This window comes from Coenobita brevimanus, chromosome 69 (genome assembly GCF_032717465.1).
Source record: "Coenobita brevimanus isolate Jiangsu-jjx chromosome 69, ASM3271746v2, whole genome shotgun sequence".
Taxonomy (NCBI): Eukaryota; Metazoa; Arthropoda; class Malacostraca; order Decapoda; family Coenobitidae; genus Coenobita; species Coenobita brevimanus.
Genome location: NC_137022.1, coordinates 546,988 through 566,097, shown reverse-complemented (window position 1 = coordinate 566,097; position 19,110 = coordinate 546,988).

Here is a 19,110-nt window from a genome sequence, read left to right as displayed (position 1 = left end):
TGTGGAAAGGTTTGCGCATGTACGGTGTAGAGGGTAAGCTGTTAGGTGCCATCAAGAGTTTTTATGATGGTAGTGAAGCATGTGTAAGGGTTAATGGGCATCTAAGTGAATGGTTCACGATTGGTGTGAGCATGCGACAAGGTTGTGTGATGTCCCCATGGTTATTCAATGTATATATGGATGGGGTGATGAGAGAAGTGAAAACACGAGTAATGGAGAGAGAGATGGCATTGGTAATGAATGGTGATGGATGGAATATCTCATATTTGTTGTATGCTGATGATGCAGTACTGCTTGCAAGTACCGGACAAGAACTTGGTAGGCTAGTGCAGAGTTTTGCTGATGTCTGTAAGCATCGTTCCTTGAGGGTAAATGTAGAAAAGAGTAAAGTGATGGTTATTGAGAGAGAAGGTGACTCCCAGTGCAATGTAACACTGAATGAAGAGACACTGGAATTGGTGAGAGAGTTCAAATACCTGGGTACAGTGATAGAAAAGAGAAGAAAATGTGCAAAAGAAGTTGAAAGTAGAGTGACACTAGGAAGAAAAGTAGCTGGTGCAATGAAGGCCTTGATAAGAAACAGAGGCTTGAGTGTTGCAGCTGCACGAGGCTTACATGAGGGAGTGTTAGTGCCAACTTTAACATATGGGTGCAAGACTATGATGTGGCATGAAAATGAAAAGTCAAGAGTAAGAGCAGTGGAGATGGGACTGCTGAGGAATGTATGTGGAGTACAGAGGGTGGATAGGATACGAAATAATGTGATTCGTGAAAGATGCGGAGTGAGGAAGTCGGTGGATGCCAGAAATGAAGAGAGTGTACTGAGATGGTATGGTCATGTGGAGAGAATGGATAACAATAGAGTGGTGAAGAAGATATATCTGAGCGAATTCGAAGGAGGGAGGAGGCGAGGTGGGGCAAGGAGAAGGTGGAGAGATATGGTGGATGAATGTGTGAGGAAGAGAGGTTTGGAAGTCAGTGAGGCTTGGGAACTGACAGGAGATCGAGCTGGCTGGATGAATTTTGTGAGGAGATATGCATGATCAGGGATTTTTGGCACCCCTTTTTAACGTGGCAGCGTCTGGATTGACTCTGTCGGATACAATATGAGAAGCTACAGAACGTGGTGAATGTTTTTGGTGTATCCGATGGAGCCAGGATTCCGGGGGCTTGAATGATGAGTGAATGGAAGCGTGGCCCATTGGATTGGGCAATTTTGGGCTGTCTGGACAATGCTACTCCTCACCCTGTCCTTGGGTGGGAAAGGAGGTCTGGATGATGATGATGATGATGATGATATATATATATATATATATATATATATATATATGTATGTATATATATACGGTATATATATGTATTTATATATATATATATATATATACACACACAGTGCTAGGCAGGTGCGCAAACACTTGCGCAATGCACCATTGCGCACCATTGTGCTCCGGTGAATATCGTTTGTGCATTGTGACCGCACGAGACGATGCGCAATATTGCGCTTTTGCAAATGAAGAGGCAGGTGCACAAGTGCAAATTTACTTGCGCTTGCATAGCTAAATTTGCATTTGCGCACCTGTCCTGTGGATTGCACACTGTGCAATCCAAGGGACACGTGGTCTAGGGAGCTTCCCGTATGTCTGGACAAGGGATGGGGGAGACTCAGGCAGGTCGCGAGGGTTCTGGATTGCTAGGGGGAGGCAGAAGGGACACAGGGTAGTAACGTTTCTTAAAATGCTTCAAGAGATAATGTATTTTAATATTCTTTAAATTATTATTATTAGTAAATAATAATAAATTAAAAATACATTATTTATTATGAGTAGCATATGCAATTCCTTACAAAAATCATTAAAACATACTACTTAAATCAAATATTCACAGCCTCATAATTTATTGGGCTGTGGATATTTGATTTAAATAATATGTTTTAATGATTTCTGTAAGGAATTACATACGCTATTGTATATCTATATCGAATTATTAAATAAAACGTCTTGCGGCAATGCAGATACAAGTAAAACTGGGAACATCACAGCCTTTGTTTCCCTGTCCTTCTGCTCCGCAGCCCACTCACTCCTCTGTTTGAACTTCCACAAGTGAAAAAATTATCACATGACAGTATTGTGATACCAACTCTAATGTATGAAAGTGAAGCCTTGTTGGAGGGACAGAAATCAAAAGTGAGAGCTGTGGAAATAAATGTGTTATTTGAGAGGAGCATGTGGAGTTACATGGAGAGGCATACTGACAAATGAGGAAGCGAAGGATCGTTGTGGTGTGGATATGGATGTGATAGGAAGCGTTAGGAGAAACAAACTGAGGTAGTTTGGTCATATGGAGAGGATGGAGAGTGAGAGACTAATGAGGAGAGTGTATGTGAGTGAGGTGGAGGGGAGGGAGAGGGAGGGGGAGGCCAAGGATGAGACAGAGGGATGGAATGGAGAAGTATATGAGAGAGCTGGGTGTGAGCTGGGAGCAGGGCAGTGAAATGGCAGGGGACAGGACGACATGGAGGCGATATGTTGCTTGTTTGTGGCCAGTGGCCACCCCTTACGGGATTAAGGCATCTGACAATACATAGATAGATAGATAGAATAATAATAAATAAAAGTAAGTACACTAATTTATTTAAATATTTCAATATTTTACAGTACTTTCCACAAACATACGCAAATGGTTTGCGTTTGTGCTTCACGATACTGTGCAAGCTAAATATTTGTCAGATTGTGCACTTGCGCTTGCGCAAGGTAGTGAACTGTGGATTGCGCATTACCCTTGTGCAAGGTCCTTCTTTGTTTGCGCTGCCCACCACTGTATAATTATATATATCTCTCATCTCATCTCATCAGCCGTTTGAGTGTCCACTGCAGGACCGGCCTATCCCAACCGAAGTGGGGACGATACAGCCAATGTATCTCTACCAAGGGGCTTAGGCTGTCTGGTAGAGATTGTATGTAGGGTAAGAAGTGCTTGTAAGTGTAACTGTAGTGTTGTAATGGCTTTGCATGTGTGTGTAGTCTAAGAACCAAGTGTAATCGGCCTGCGCAAGCCGACTGGGTGCAAGCATACTTTATAGTATGCAACACTGGTTCAACCACAGCACCCCTTATGTCCACCAATGCAGTACGTGGCCTGAAGGACACTCCCAAAGTCCATGGCGGGGAGCGAACCCTCATTCTCCCATGTACGAAAACGCACACTCTACCACTGTGCCACAGAGGCTCCTATAACATAATATATATATACCTGTATGTATATATATATATATATATATATATATATATATATATATTCATTCTTTCCTTGTCCTTCTGCCTATGGGTAACTTTACACTCCCTCTTCTGTTTTTCTTTCCTTCATTCTTTCCTCTTCCTTCTGCCTGTGGGTGACTCGATACTGAGTGACAAGCCAAATGGTTTCCTGTACACCAGGAAACTATTTACTATGCTGGGTGGAAACCATATAACCAAATTTTGGCACCTGGTGGTTTAATGGGTAATTATTGCACTCCAGTCGGATTGAGCCGGTGAAGGTTTATATCCAAGGGATGGCTGGGGTTGACTGCTCATGTAATGCCACTCAGGGATGAATAAGACTGGTCACTCTCATCTTAAACGTCAGGACCAACTGCCTAGCCCCAGGCTCCTATGCTCCTCATGGGGCAAAGTAGGATTGGATGATGGATATATATATATATATATATATATATATATATATATATATATATATATATATATATATATATATATATATATATATATGTATATATATATAATATATATATATATATATATATATTTTTTTTTTTCCTATATACTTTTGATCTTGGTCTCATTCACCTTCATATACAGTCTGGCCATACATACACAAGTACCATCTCTACTTTCATATACCCATTCAGTAATTGGTCATACATTCAAAATTACCAACTATTAACAGACAGTTCAGACAAAGTGTACCAGCAATGGGATATTCTGTCAATATAAACTGCTATGCTAAATCTGTACAATTTTTCTCTCAAATATCCACATAGTTACAAAAAAAAAGAGTTCATGAACAGCTGTAAAAAACACAATGAATACACTCCATCTATCATGTTCACTATGGTGTACTGCACCATGAATGATGTATTGTTGATATTCTAGGGGAAAAAATTAATAATATAAATCGTTAATTGGCAGACTATAACTGTCATCGGATCATCTTGTACTATCTAGCATTTCTCAATCCTGCTGCACCTTATTCTGCTTACCTGCCTCAGATAATATTGATACTCCATGAACACTCATGACAGAATTCGAAGTTCTAAGCATTCACGGCATTCTGAGTACTAGGTACGTCTGTGTGTGTGTATATAATATAAATATTACAACACACAAAGAGGTTACTGGAAAATCAGATAAAACATATAGCATACTCCCTAATTTGATTCAGTTCAACCTTTGTACGGCAGACAAACAACAGATGCAGAATACCGAGATTCTTATGGAGGTCACAGTTATGGACTGATGTGTGTGTACAATAATTGGTAACAAGATATACAGTAACCAGTTTGCCATACACTTTCCAAATGTAAACCACATATCAGCTGTATCAGGTCTTGCTCCTAAATCACAGAATAAGGTAAGCAACACTCCATTAACAGCAGCACTCCAAAAGGCTATCACTGAGCACATTTTCATCAGGTAAGGCACACTATGTGGGGAATAAAGTACAATCTGTGCCTCTCGACTGGGAGTGTCACTTCTCATCATAACATTTCACACCAGTGCTACTCAACTTTGTCACAATTTTATTAGTGTGTGAATGATTGGATGATGGATGACTGGATGGTGTATAATGTGTGTTTGTGAGTGACAAGAAACATTCTACATTAGCAAGTGACAACAAGTATTCTGGTACTGTCTACCACAAGACATATTTAACTAATGTATGCAATAGATTTTATGCTATCTAGTGCATTAATTTTGTGCCGTACTTTCTGATGCACTAGTCACATCTGAATGAAGTGTGTGGTGTATATGGCTTTAGTATAGCACATTGAAACTTCCTCCAACATGAGCTCCTCAAACATGAAACTGATGTATACATGGTTGCATATATGGGACCTTTTAATGAACCCTAAAATGATTTTTTTACATATCAGGGGGGAAAAAAAAAATCACCCTGTCAATCTCATGGTGGAATGTGGTGCCACTTTGTTTATGCCAATTACTGCACTTTTGTTCATATATTTTTTCAGAAAGTGACCCTTTTTCTCATCTGCCTCACAACTACTGAATTAACATTCCAAACCATCCGTGACCTTAGGAAGGAAATTTTTTTTTTTTATAATTCTAAGAGCATTTTCTATTACTTTCATTAAATATGTCCCAAAATAGTTCAAGCAATGTCTGAATCAAATAAAAAGATTGTTCCCTCACTTACATGTACTGTATCCAGCTCTCAGAAGTGTGATGCATACACCTATGAAGGTTATGATTAGTGGGGAAAACAGTACTATAGTTATAAATCATAACCAGTTTACAGGATAAGCAAGTTTCCATGACATTTAACTACTGTATTATTACAGCCCATTTTGTTTTTCATATTTTTTAATGTAATCATCATCACCACCACCATCCACGCTTTTTTCCTCACCTCAAGATGGGGTTCTATAGTTACTGTATTAATAAGATCCCTGGTCAGGTGAGCCAAGACACCTCCATCCTCATCCCTGAAGCTGTCACTGCCTCTGCTATGATTACATTCTGGAAAGGGTGTAATGCAACAAGATTTTCATTAAATTCTGAGCTGTATATGGAAAAAGTTGTTTTGGGGGTTTAACACAAGTAGGTGCGCTACATGCTGTGTTCAAAGGAAAACTACCACTAGAATCATTTAATTACAGGCTATTAATGTTCAGAATTAAAAAGTCCATTTCTGAGGGTAGTTATGTGCACCACAGGTATATAATACTGTAAATATATGTGTGCCATTATTTATACCCTGAGCCTTAGAAATCTGATTTTCAAAACCATGAACCCCTTTTTCTACAAGGCTTGGAAATGTAACCCAAACTTTCTCATAGGTACTTTGCTGACAACGATCTTTGCTGAACATGCCTTCACGAACATATCTACTGCACTGGAGGAGGGTCAGCTGTGTACTGATATTGCATGGTGTGGTTTTGTAGTATGGAGAGGTGTAGAGTAGTTATATTGTGGTGTGGCATGGTATGGTATGTTAAGGTATGATATTACTGTATGGTGTGGTTTTGTGGCATGGTGTGGTGTATAGTGTATTGTGGTGTGGCATGGTATGGTATGTTATGGTATGTTGAGGTATGGTATGGTGTAGCATGATGTGTCATAGTGTGGTGTGATGAGTGGCACTGTGCGTGACGAGTGCATGAGGGCAAGACACTCCCACCAAGGCACACTGGTAACTACAATCTTAGGTCAACATGGCAGTCAAATGGTAACTGCACCATGGATTAATACAAAACCACTCTAAACCTAGGTAACAACTATACAACGGCTTAGTTCTACTAAATGCCTATGTAACAAACTTACAAAACTACGGGACACCTTAATGGTAATCTGGAGCAACAGATCAGGAGAAAGTTTTCAGTTTGTGCTTTGTCATACATTCTAGCTAATGGTGCACAACATACAGTATATCATTATAAAAATATGAAAACTTATGTACTAACATCCCACTATAAAATCATAACATGAGCTTATAATGGGACACATTATTAAACTAAATATTTGTAAACAATCCAACGTTTTTTCCGATTATATTGTTTTGTGTGTCACTTTAAGGCAACAACTGAACACAGTGCTTCCAATGCACTTGTGTTAGGCACAATTACACATTATTCAAGGTTACAAAAGTACTTACCATAAAAAATTGGTAACAATTTGTACACCAGAAAAAAAAAAAAAAAATCCGTCAATAAAACAATTACAGTATCAAAAGTGTATACAACATGGAAGTTCAGCCAGCTGCCTGGCAGTAGTTTTAAGCAAAATGCCTTTCCCACCTCTAGCATCCTACTCTACCATAACTTATCACTGAGGGAAGTTTCAGCTTTGTAACAGCTGTAGTGGTTTGTAAGTGTGCATGTGCAGAACCTGAAGGCACTAAGCATACTGAACACACTCTCAGCACCAAACAATTGCTCCCAACCATGCAAATTATCACTCTGAATATGATAAATGCATTACTTGCCATTACCTGATATTACACTATCATATCATTCCATCTAAAGCACATGAAGGCAAGGCCAAGGGGAAGGTCAAGGGAGCAAAATACATGCATCTGCCTGGCACAACAGAAAGACAAACCACCATTCTTACTTTGTTCGCTGTGCAAAACGTCCCTTTCAAAACTCGATCATAGCCAGAACCACAAATGATTTGCACACTAGATTTATGCAAAAGCAGGAAAGATGGGCAAGGTACAGTACAACAGGAGGAATGCTGTATGACATAATGGGAGGACAACAACAACAAAAATTGTGGAAAGAATCAAGAAGACAAGGAGGAGTAAGGAAAGAAAAAGAGAACAGGGATTAGATGGATGAGGGAAGGCTGCAGTGCTGAAAATGGAAGCAGCTATCACATTTCATTACCTAACTAAAAAAAAATTGAGAACAATAAAAAGGACATAAAGGCAAAAATCTAACCAGAAGGCTGGAGAAAAAATTAAAAATATCATAAAATTAGCCATAGTATACAAATGATGACAAGACAAATGAAAGAATTAAGGTACATGAATTTGCAATACTATATGTCACAATACAGTACTGTACTTACATCTGGGCAAGATATCTACTTCACCTCTGATAAAATAACAATATAACCATTCATACACTACTTACATCTCAAGCACACCAGAACTGACAGAAGAATACAGTAACTAGAACAAGGCCATCATTACACAACAGTCATGCTCAAATCTCATCTCAGTTCTGAGCAGTCTATACAGTAAACAATATCATTCCCGGGTTAAGCTCCGAGATTTCAAGCAAGTCATGATCTAAGCAGTGTTAAATTTAATCTCTATCAGGTCCAAAGAGGTAGTAGCAGTACTGACAGGCTGCCATGTACACAGAGAATAGGGTTGGGGAGGAGACATGTAAAGTACAGTATAAAAAACAGCATCAATACCCCTGCACATTCATATAAAATGACATGGCACAGAGGTGCTTGTCACTTGTTTTATTGGATGGAATAAGATTAATTACTTTACTGACTAGTGTGTTGAAACTAACACTTGTTAAAAAAAGAGGGGGGGGGGGGGGCTAGGACGAAAGGATAAGATTTGTCAGGATACATGTTACTCAAGCTGAGTAAGTAAGAAAGGTTATGCCTGTAAGGTGGAGTCAAGATTTCAGGGGTTTGAATGGTAAATGAATTATATTGTGCCCTATTTATATGGGCAGACTTTTGCTGGCTCTCCTTTTATGAAGCTTATTTCTTGCTCTCCGGACCCTACCTCACCCTATCCATGGATGGGAGAAAGTCTGAATGACGATGATATTCTACTTACCCAAATCTGCAATATTAATTATAAGCATGAAACAGCTAAAGTGAAGAGTATGGTAACATACATTATGAAATAAATGAAAAAGTTACAGGAATGAGAGCAAATGCTAATTAAGACTGCTGGTGCATGGACATATTCATTGATTCACTTACATATCCAGTGAGACCACGAAGATTTTATCAAGCAATATGGAAAACAATTCATGTTATACAATGGCAGTGGTAATGCTGTACAGTAGTAAGACTTAGGCAGTGATGGAGAAAGATATAAGCTCAAATTTAGAAATAAGAATGATCAGATGGATGTGTAGTGCACCCCCGAATGACAGGCCTGGAGGGGGAGCATTGGGGCTGTAAATGAAGAGTTGAGAGGAAGGATGGGACTTGAATCTATTTGTGTTGTGATGAGAATGGTAGACTGAGATAGTCTGGCCATGGGATGAGGATGGTGGATGGTAACTAGGTGAAGAAGGAAAGAGTTATGAATGTTGAGGGTGGGGCTGTATAAGGCAGACTGAAACAGACTTGGGATGGAGCCATAGTGTGTGTCTTCAGGGATAAGGGACAGCACTGAGAGGCTGGTTGAGATCAAGCAGTGTGATGAGTCACAATTAGGTGATCAAGGCCACTGCATACGCAATATTAGAGCCCTGATCTCATTTCCACCCTAGGGCTGGGTGAGGAGTAACAACGTCCAGACAGCCCAAGTTTGCCCACTCCAATAGGCCATACTTCCATTCACTCATCACTCAAGCTCAAGGAATCCTGGCTCCATCAGATTATATATATATATATATATATATATATATATATATATCAGATAGAGCCAGGATTCCAGGGGCTTGAATGATGAGTGAATGGAGGCATGGCCCATTGGAGTGAGCAAACTTGGGCTGTCTGGATGCTGCTACTCCTCATCCTGCCCTAGGGTGGGAAAGAGGGTCCAGATGATGATGATGATGATGATTATATATATATATATATATATATATCTATCTATCTATCTATCTATCTATCATCATCATCTAATCCAGTATTGCCCCACGAGGAGCGTAGGAGCCCGGGCTTAAGCAAGTTGGTCCTGGAATTTAAAATGAGAGTGATCAGCCTCACTCAACCCTGCACGGCATTACCTGACCAATAAACCCCAACCACCCTTTCGAATAAACCTACACTGGTTCAATCTGACTGGAGTGTCTTAATTACCCACTAAACCACCAAGCACCATAATCTGGTTATATGGTTACCATCCAGCATAGTAAATGGTTTCCTGGTGTACAGGAAACCATTTGTCACTCAGTGTAGAGTCACCCGTAGGCAGAAGGAAGACGAAAGAGTGAAGGAAAGAATGACAAAAGAGGATGGAAGGGAGGAAAGGGCAGACATCCAAAGCAGCATTACGTTCAGTGAGTGGATGATTAGTCCCCCCACCCACCACCATCCTACCATATACTTTTCCTATTATGCTCAGAAGACAAATGTCCTTATGATTACCACACACTTCTTATTCCCCATATATAAGCAATAAAGCCCAACCACCCCTTGGATATAAACCTGAACAGGTTTAATCTGAATGGAGAGCCTTAATTGCCCACTAAACCACCAGGTGCCATAATCTGGTTATATGGTTACCACCCAGAACAGTAAATGGGTTCCTTGTGTATAGGAAACCATGTGGCTTGTCACTCAGTGTAGTCACCCGTGAACAGAAGGAAGAAGAAAGAATGAAAGAATGACAGACAGAAGAGGAATGATGAAAAGAAGGAAGAGAGAAAAGGGCAGTCACTCGAGAGCAGCACTACATCGAGTGAGTGGATGGTGAGTGCCCTCCCATATATATTCATTCATTCATTCATTGCCAGACGCCATGTATCCCAGACGGGGTGGCCAATGGCTCAGAGTTAATTGTTTTACAGGGAGGGGCCATATATATATATATATATATATATATATATATATATATATATATATATATATATATATATATGACAAAGTAGACAGAGAGGGATTGTGGAAAGTTTTGAGCATGTATGGTGTTGATGGTAAGCTGCTAGGTGCTGTCAAGAGTTTTTATGAAGGTAGCAAAGCATGTGTAAGGGTTAATGGGCATCTAGGTGAATGGTTCATGATCGGTGTGGGCGTGCGACAAGGTTGTGTGATGTCCCCATGGTTGTTCAATATACATATGGATGGGGTGACGAGAGAAGTAAAATCACAAGTAATGGAGAGAGGGACGGTGTTGGTAATGAATGGTGATAGATTGAATATCTCAAATTTGTTGTATGCTGATGATGCAGTACTGCTTGCAAGTACCAGACAAGAACTTGGTAGACTAGTGCAGAGTTTTCCTGATGTCTGTGAGCATTGTGCCTTGAAAGTAAATGTAGAGGAGTAAAGTGATGGTTACTGAAAGAGAAGATGACTCCCAGTGTGATGTCACATTGAATGGAGAGAGACTGGAATTGGTGAGAGAGTTCAAATACTTGGGTACTGTGATAGAAAAGAGAGGAAAATGTGCAAAAGAAGTGGAAAGTAGAGTGACACAAGGAAGAAAAGTAGCTGGTGCAATGAAGGCCTTGATAAGAAACAGAGGCTTGAGTGTTGCAGCTGCACGAGGCTTACATGAGGGAGTGTTAGTGCCAACTTTAACATATGGGTGCGAGACTATGGTGTGGCATGAAAATGAAAAGTCAAGAGTAAGAGCAGTGGAGATGGGACTCCTGAGGAATGTATGTGGAGTACAGAGGGTGGATAGGATAAAAAATAATGTGATTCGTAAAAGGTGTGGAGTGAGGAAGTCGGTGGACACCAGAATCGAAGAGAGCGTCCTGAGATGGTATGGTCATGTGGAAAGAATGGATAACAATAGAGTGGTGAAAAAGGTATACCTGAGCAAATTTGAAGGGGGGAGGAGGCGAGGTAGGCCAAGGAGAAGGTGGAGAGATATGGTGGATGAATGTTTGAGGACGTGAGGTTTGGAAGTCGGTGAGGCTAAGGAACTGACAAGAGATCGAGCTGGCTGGATGAATGTTGTGAGGAGAAGTGCCTGATCAGGGATTTTGGCACCCCTTGTGAGCATGGCAGCGTCAGATGGACTCAGTCAGATATGTCTGTGTGAAGCTGCAGAATGTGGTGAATGTTTTTGGCGTATCCGGTAGAGCCAGGATTCCAGGGTCTTGAATGATGAGTGAATGAAAGTGTGGCCTATTTGATTTGGGCAAGTTGGTGCTGTCTGGACATTGCTACTCCTCACCCTGCCCTTGGGTGGGAAAGGAGGTCCGGATGATAATGATGATGTATATGTATATATATATATATATATATATATATATATATATATATATATATATATATATATATATATATATATATATAAATCATCATCATTCACCATCATCATCATCATCTGAACCTCCTTTCCCACCCTAGGGGAGGCATGAAAACAAGGGAAACATGAAAAAGCAGCAAATCCCCATTACTGCAGCTGCACACAATAGTTATTATTAGGGGTTTTAATACTTTCTTTTTTTTACTGCTGTACTGTACCAGGACCATAGACTCTGCACTCACTTACAATCCCTTTGCCCATCTGTCACATCTAAACATCAAGAAATCAAGCAGAACAAGTGCCAAGAGCAGCATACTTCAACTCAATTGAGAAAATACTGATCTGCACATACTGTACACAAATAACCTTTATATGTTAAGCTTCTGGTAACCCATTCTTGGGACTGATTTAACCTGACATATCTGCCAACACTACTCTCAAGCACATAAGAGTAATGCACAATGAGGGTAATGCTTTGATAACTTGATGGGTGCCCTAAAGGCCTGGTAATATTGTGCCTTCTTTATATTATATATTAGAGAGAAGCAGCAACACTTCCAATATGTTGCTTCTCAGAACACCGGGACTGATAGATTCACCACATCACACTTACACTAAAGCTCAAACTTACAGAGCTTTTCTTTTGTTATCACCCAGAATTTCTTGTTAAAATTAACACTATTGGTAACATACAGATCACAAAGAGTTATTAAGGCCAGGTAATTATCATAACTATCAACCTACAAGCAGTAAATTTCTGCATATCATTAGTGAAGTAAACCTAGCAAGGGCAACTGACCAGTGCCAAGCTTGCAATGTCCCTTAACCCCTTGGCTTTAGCATGACTTTCAGAAGGCATTTCCTGTAGCCTGCAGTGTGCATCTTGCCTAGTTCTTCAAATTTTCTTGTGATGCAAAGCATTTACGTTTGATAAGTGGTCATATGTGGAATGATGTAACCTTTGTCTTGTGTGGTGGTAAGTCTGGTTACTTCCTGACCACCTCGGAACTAGTGATCCAAATGTAGCCCAAAACATGGTGTCAACTCATTACAACATGTGAACAGAGGCATCTACAATCTTGCAGTTTGTTTCACTTGCTTGTAGAAAGATTGATTTAGCTGTGAATTATTTTAAATAATGCACGGCATTCATATCTATGAATATTTATCAAGTGAAAAAGGCCATTACTTTATCAAATCTCCCACACCACAGATATTCCATGTGACAGGCATGCCAAAGCCAGAGGTGAAGAGGGAAATGAAGCCCTACTACTTAATGATATAATCTCTGGTAGACAAACAGTTGACATGAAGTGAGCAATATATTCATTCATCAGTAATGAGCTAGGCAGGAGCCAGCAAAGGGCTTCAAATTAGGTTAAATCCTCTAACCTATAAAAAAAAAAAAAAAAAAAAAAAAAAAAAAAGTCCTTTTACCTATTACACAGTGAAGGACATTCAAAATAAGTTAAACCCTCTAACCTAAGGGGAAAAAAAAAAAAAAAGTCCTTTTACCTATTACTCTCTCAAACTTGTGAGTGACACACACTGGTGCCTCTTTATGATATACTGGAATTCTGCTAGAGTTTGATAACATCGAGTTTAAATTTACTGCACCGGGAATACAACAGTTCCTAAGCCCTACACAGACATTAAGACATGCAGTGTTACCTGCATCATCATCATATACTTATGTTACTGCTGTATCAATTTCTTTTAACAATACCCATTTCCCACCCTCAAACATAATTTCATCAGTATCAACTGCAGTAACCTAACTTAGTGACATCAGTTTCTTATTACAAACACTACCAAGGATTACGTAATACAACCCCACAGGAGTTATTTACGTACCAGTAAAAACTGGTACAGCTGGTTTCCTAAAATTCTTAACTAATAATAGAATTCAGTGCTGTATTCTAGTAAATATAACAAAATGACTAAACCGTACTTCACACTGATGGGCCTCATGTTTGTAATATACATCAGTATTTAAATATACATTGCACATCTATCTACTGATGTTTCAAAGCTCAGAGACACAATGCCTCGGTGAGATGTGTGAACAGAAACTGACATGTTCACCAAGAGAGCAACAAGGAGTTCTACCAGACCAACACTTATTAATATTTTTAACAGTTACAAATCTTTGATGAAATGCAGCACAGAAAGACTTGTTCACCACTGTAGTACGGTATGAAATTTGGTACTGAAACAAGCTAAATAAAGGAAGGAAGCCAAGGTAAGCTATAAATTATTAAAGATGGGTTTGAGTACTGTAGACATGTAATCATGCCTCTAAAATGTATAAACATATATATATATATATATATATATATATATATATATATTGAGACAGGCTTGTTCTGAGGGAACCGCAACTTATACAGAAAAAGCAGTACCAGTGTTTCTGTTCATTGCAACACTGGTATTGCTTTTCCTGTATATATATATATATATATATATATACAGTAATAAATATGGATGAAAATGGTCAGACGAGATAAAAGATATCCAATAGCTAAGATGCAGAAGCTAAGAGAATATGATACCTTTTAACTTCATAATAACTAATGTGAAAATAAGTCAACATGCAAGAATTTAAAGTAGAAATTATAACCATAAGCTTATATCTCACAAAGTCTGAAAGGCTCTTACAAAACTTGATGAAAATGACAGCAGAAAGTGGCAAAAGTTTTTGGCATATCAGACAGGGCCAGGATTCAGGGGGTTTGACTAATGAGTGAATGGAAGCGTGGCCCATTGAAGTGGGCAAACTTGGGCTGTCTGGACGTTGCTACTCCTCACCCTGCCCTACGGTGGGAAAGGAGGTCCAGATGATGATGATGAACAATCATGGCAGAGTGAATAGCACTAAATTCACCCAACCATGGATGTGATATATCTATCACACACAGTAGTTCAAAAAGATATAATGAAATGTCAACAATATACTTGCAAAGCATTCTTCATATTGCTGATGTGTAATTCTGCAAAGGTTTTATAGTATGTAAACACAGGGTATGGGTTTCTTCGCTGGACTCCTTATTGCCCTCTAAATACTCCATTCAGCATCACATTCATTTCTAATACTAAACTCAGTGCCTTGTGTTTCATGTTTATCACTTAAACCCTAAAGTAAACAGAAATAAAAACTCCTACCCATACCATTATTTGGTAACAAAAAAACAAACTGTATCATGGGTGCAAAACTAAAACTATTTGGTGGTAACTTTCCCGCAACCTTAGAGAAAATAAAATAGCACAACCATATCTTCCAACTGGTAATTAAAGTTATGGATTATTGTTAAATGGTTCGATTGGTAACCAGTGGTGTAATGCCACTCATGTCACTACCAGGACTGACACAGTTCAATATCTGCTTCAAGATGGGACCAATGAATGTACTGTATAGTAGCCTGTACCCTCTAGCCACTAAAATCATGTTACTTTGGTCTCCTCATCCAAGCAACTTATACAAGCATTTCTGTATTACATGTCACATTTGCACTGTCAGTCATATACCATTATCTATGAAACTGTGACATCACAATGGATAATTTAATATGTCAGATTTTCTGTTAATTGGTGATTAGTGCACATTTCTCCTGCTAAAGCAAAATGCATATACAATATCACAAACAGTGAATGGATCACAAGTAGAAGGTTAAGCATATCAATTTCAATTACATCTGAGATCATAAAATTACTGGTAATCTAATACCAAGATCAACATGTCCATACAGCTGAGTCTCCCAAATCCACACTGCAGGGGATCAGGCAGCAGTTGGATTATGGATTGCCTTGATTACAGATAATACAGGTATCTAAAATAACTTAAGTATGACATTAACTTCTTGAATCTTGTGACATTTCTCTGAATGATACTGCTACTATTAGATTATTTTATTCAGGTTAGGTGACTTATTGAATTGCAGTGGTAGGACACAGCCTTCTTTAAGCACCTTTGCTATATGAGATCTCTCATGCTGTAAAAAGCTGTCTGACGGTAACATAAATACTGTACAATAAGAAAGATATGCTCTGGATGAGGGGATGATTTTTGTAGATATCAATTACACAGCAACTGACGCATTTTTGAAGTAATTACTCAGGTGCAATCTAACTTTGCTGCCTTCCAAACATTATTGTTATTATGGTTCAGTTAATAGTTTCGAAAATGGGATTACAGTACAGGTACTGTATTTTGGAATACAGAAATAAGATTCGAGGTACTATACTGTAGTGCACTGAAAATAAAAACAAGTTTCTTTGCCAGTGTGCAGCATTCTAAATGCACTGACATCTAATGCATAGTCATGTGCTCATTACAGTTGTACTGATAAATCATATGCTCATGCAGCAATGGCCCAAGGCCAAAAGCTTCAATTATGATGACAACTATTCACTCAGGAATACATCCAAATCTCTGATGATGAGGGACTCTTTTTACGATTATACATCATAGACAAAGGGAATCAAACCCACTGTTTACTGGAAATGGTCTAAGATAAATTAGTTAAAATACACTACATTCAAAGCAATCATTAAGATCACATAACAGTTCTATCTAATGCCACTAAAAATACCTGCATCTCTTTCCTGTCTATCAAGAGGGTTTGATGAGTCTACATTAATGAATTTGTCCAGTGCTGTCACTGACCATGCATATGGTGCTGTTACTGACCAAGGATAGAAAGTTACTTATGAAATGAGAGAGAGAGAGAGAGAGAGTCCCCCCAAAATATATATATATATATATATATATATATATATATATATATATATATATATATATATACACACACGAGCTTTTTTTCATAACACTGCAAATAATTACTGTATTTCTGTATTTAAGAGGTACTACTTTAAAGGGTCAAGATGATGCTGTCCTTCTTGGATTCTTACATGGTGACTGATTTCCCACTTATTCTGGCTGATGCTAGGTGATTCTACTACCTACATGAAAACTTCTATCTTTTCAGTGTTGAGATACACTTATTCTACCATCATTTTTGTGTGTGTCTGTGAACAAATCTTGAAATTTTTCAGATATCACGGCAGAAGAAGAGCTCAGTAAAATTCACACAAATTTCTAAATGTGCAAATATCTGAGTATCACATTATATCCTCAATTAGCTGTAACACATTAGATATGAAAAAAATCACTGTTCTTGATGCATCTTTGTACTATTAAACGTCTTCATAAACATGTTATGCTAAGGTATTGCATAAAAATTATTTCTATAGCACAGGTATCAGTTTATCACATGTTTAGCATAAAAAAATATATCCAAGCTTTTACATAAAGTGACTTTCAAATGAGGTTCGTTTACATTGGTCAGCGACAGCACCATGAAACATCAGAGACCTGCCATGGGGCAATTGTAGACATGAATCTGGTCAGGATGGGGTATGAGATTTTTTTTTTTTTCTTTGGAGGGGCACAAAACACGAGCCAACAAAACTATTAACAATTAAGGGAAAACACCAACGGTTACTGTGCTTACCGTAATTACTTACATGATTGTAAATTACCAGACTAAATCATTAAGTCCATCACAGACAGTAGACACCAAGCAAACACCAGTAATACACCGAGTAAAATATTATCACATTTTGGATTCTATTACATTAAGCAGCATCTGCTTGGAAACAGTAATTCACTGTATGTTATTTCTATACTAAGAAGCTATATGTTGACACTGATAATGTTCTTTCACAACTATACGGCATGATATGGATAGAAGGATCAAGGACATGAATTTTAAACAAAAGAAACTATACACTGCTAGCATCCGATATGTGACATTAAAGTAATATTTTAAACTCTTCTACTTTAAACTGCTCGTCACCTCTTAACACTTATATCCTACAATATCTGCATCACAGCATAAAGGCAGAAGTGGAAGGAGTCGGCACTGGGGCAATGTATGTAAAACCCTGATGTGTTACTGAGGGTAACAGCTGATGCCTTGGCCCATATTGTATTCTTACTGGGTAAGGAGGCCTTCTAGTGCCTACTTCCGTACCAGTTAATTTCTGCATCCAGTACATTACAGGGGCTTGGCTTTCCGGATTAATTTTTATCCAAGAGACACAGCATCTATATCTATGTATAGCTAAACCCCTTCACCCCAGTGGGAATGGTCACACAATATTATCCCTGCTACCAGGCAGCCCTTTCTCTCTTCCTCACAGCTTTCATTCATATACTTCTCCACAATTTCCCTTCACCTATCCTTGGTTTCCCTCTCTCTCTCTCCACTGCACTCTCCTGGCCAATCTCTCAATCACTTCTCAGCATCTACATTTCCAACCTATTTTAGGGTACTCCTCCCAATACAATACCTCTAATACTGCTTGCTTCTCAATGTGTAAGCTACAGGGATAATGTGAGCTCACTGTAGTATTCTCCTATACAACATCTACTACAGCAGTTTACACTCGTATCAAAAATATATGCTGACCACACAAGAAGGCACTGCAGTTTTATATGGAAATACTATAACAAACCAGCATGGGAAAGAAAAGGCGCTAGAAAGCCTCCTTAGCCCACTAGGATATGACCTCCAAATTCACTAAAGGTCACCCAGGTAGCCAGGAGTGCATAAGGCACACATAATTTTTTTATCATATAAAAATTGTACAAGAATACTTCAGCAAAATTATGATATAAATGCCACATATGTCTAAAGAAAACTTCCTTCTACAGGTAAAATGACATTGATGATGATGATGATGATGACGTCAGGAATGTGGCATGCAGGCACTTTTAACATTATCATCAAAATGCATAAAGTGTACTAACTACTCATTACACAATGGTTTACCGTATAACTCGGACGGTTTAATCATGGATTCATATTTCAATGGTCTTGTTCACTATTTTATCAAGTACTGTACATAAAAAAAAAAAAAAAAAAGTTACTGATGGAAAAAAAAAATAAAAATCATCTCATTAGAAGCACCTATCAATCTTACTAAGGATTACAAGTCATTATTAAAGAAGTTGGTGGGTTTTAATATATCAAGTTGCTTATGATTCCTGTAAGAGTCAACACCATATACTAAAAGCAGTCTAACCAAACTTAGTTTGGTAAAAACATTACTGATGGTGCCATGAATATTAACTGTGGCTTGTGTATGCTATCTCACTGAGGAATCCTATCATGGGAGCGATGACACATTCTTTTATCAGTTTGCACTCGTTATAATGTCATATCATCATGCCAATTCTTCACA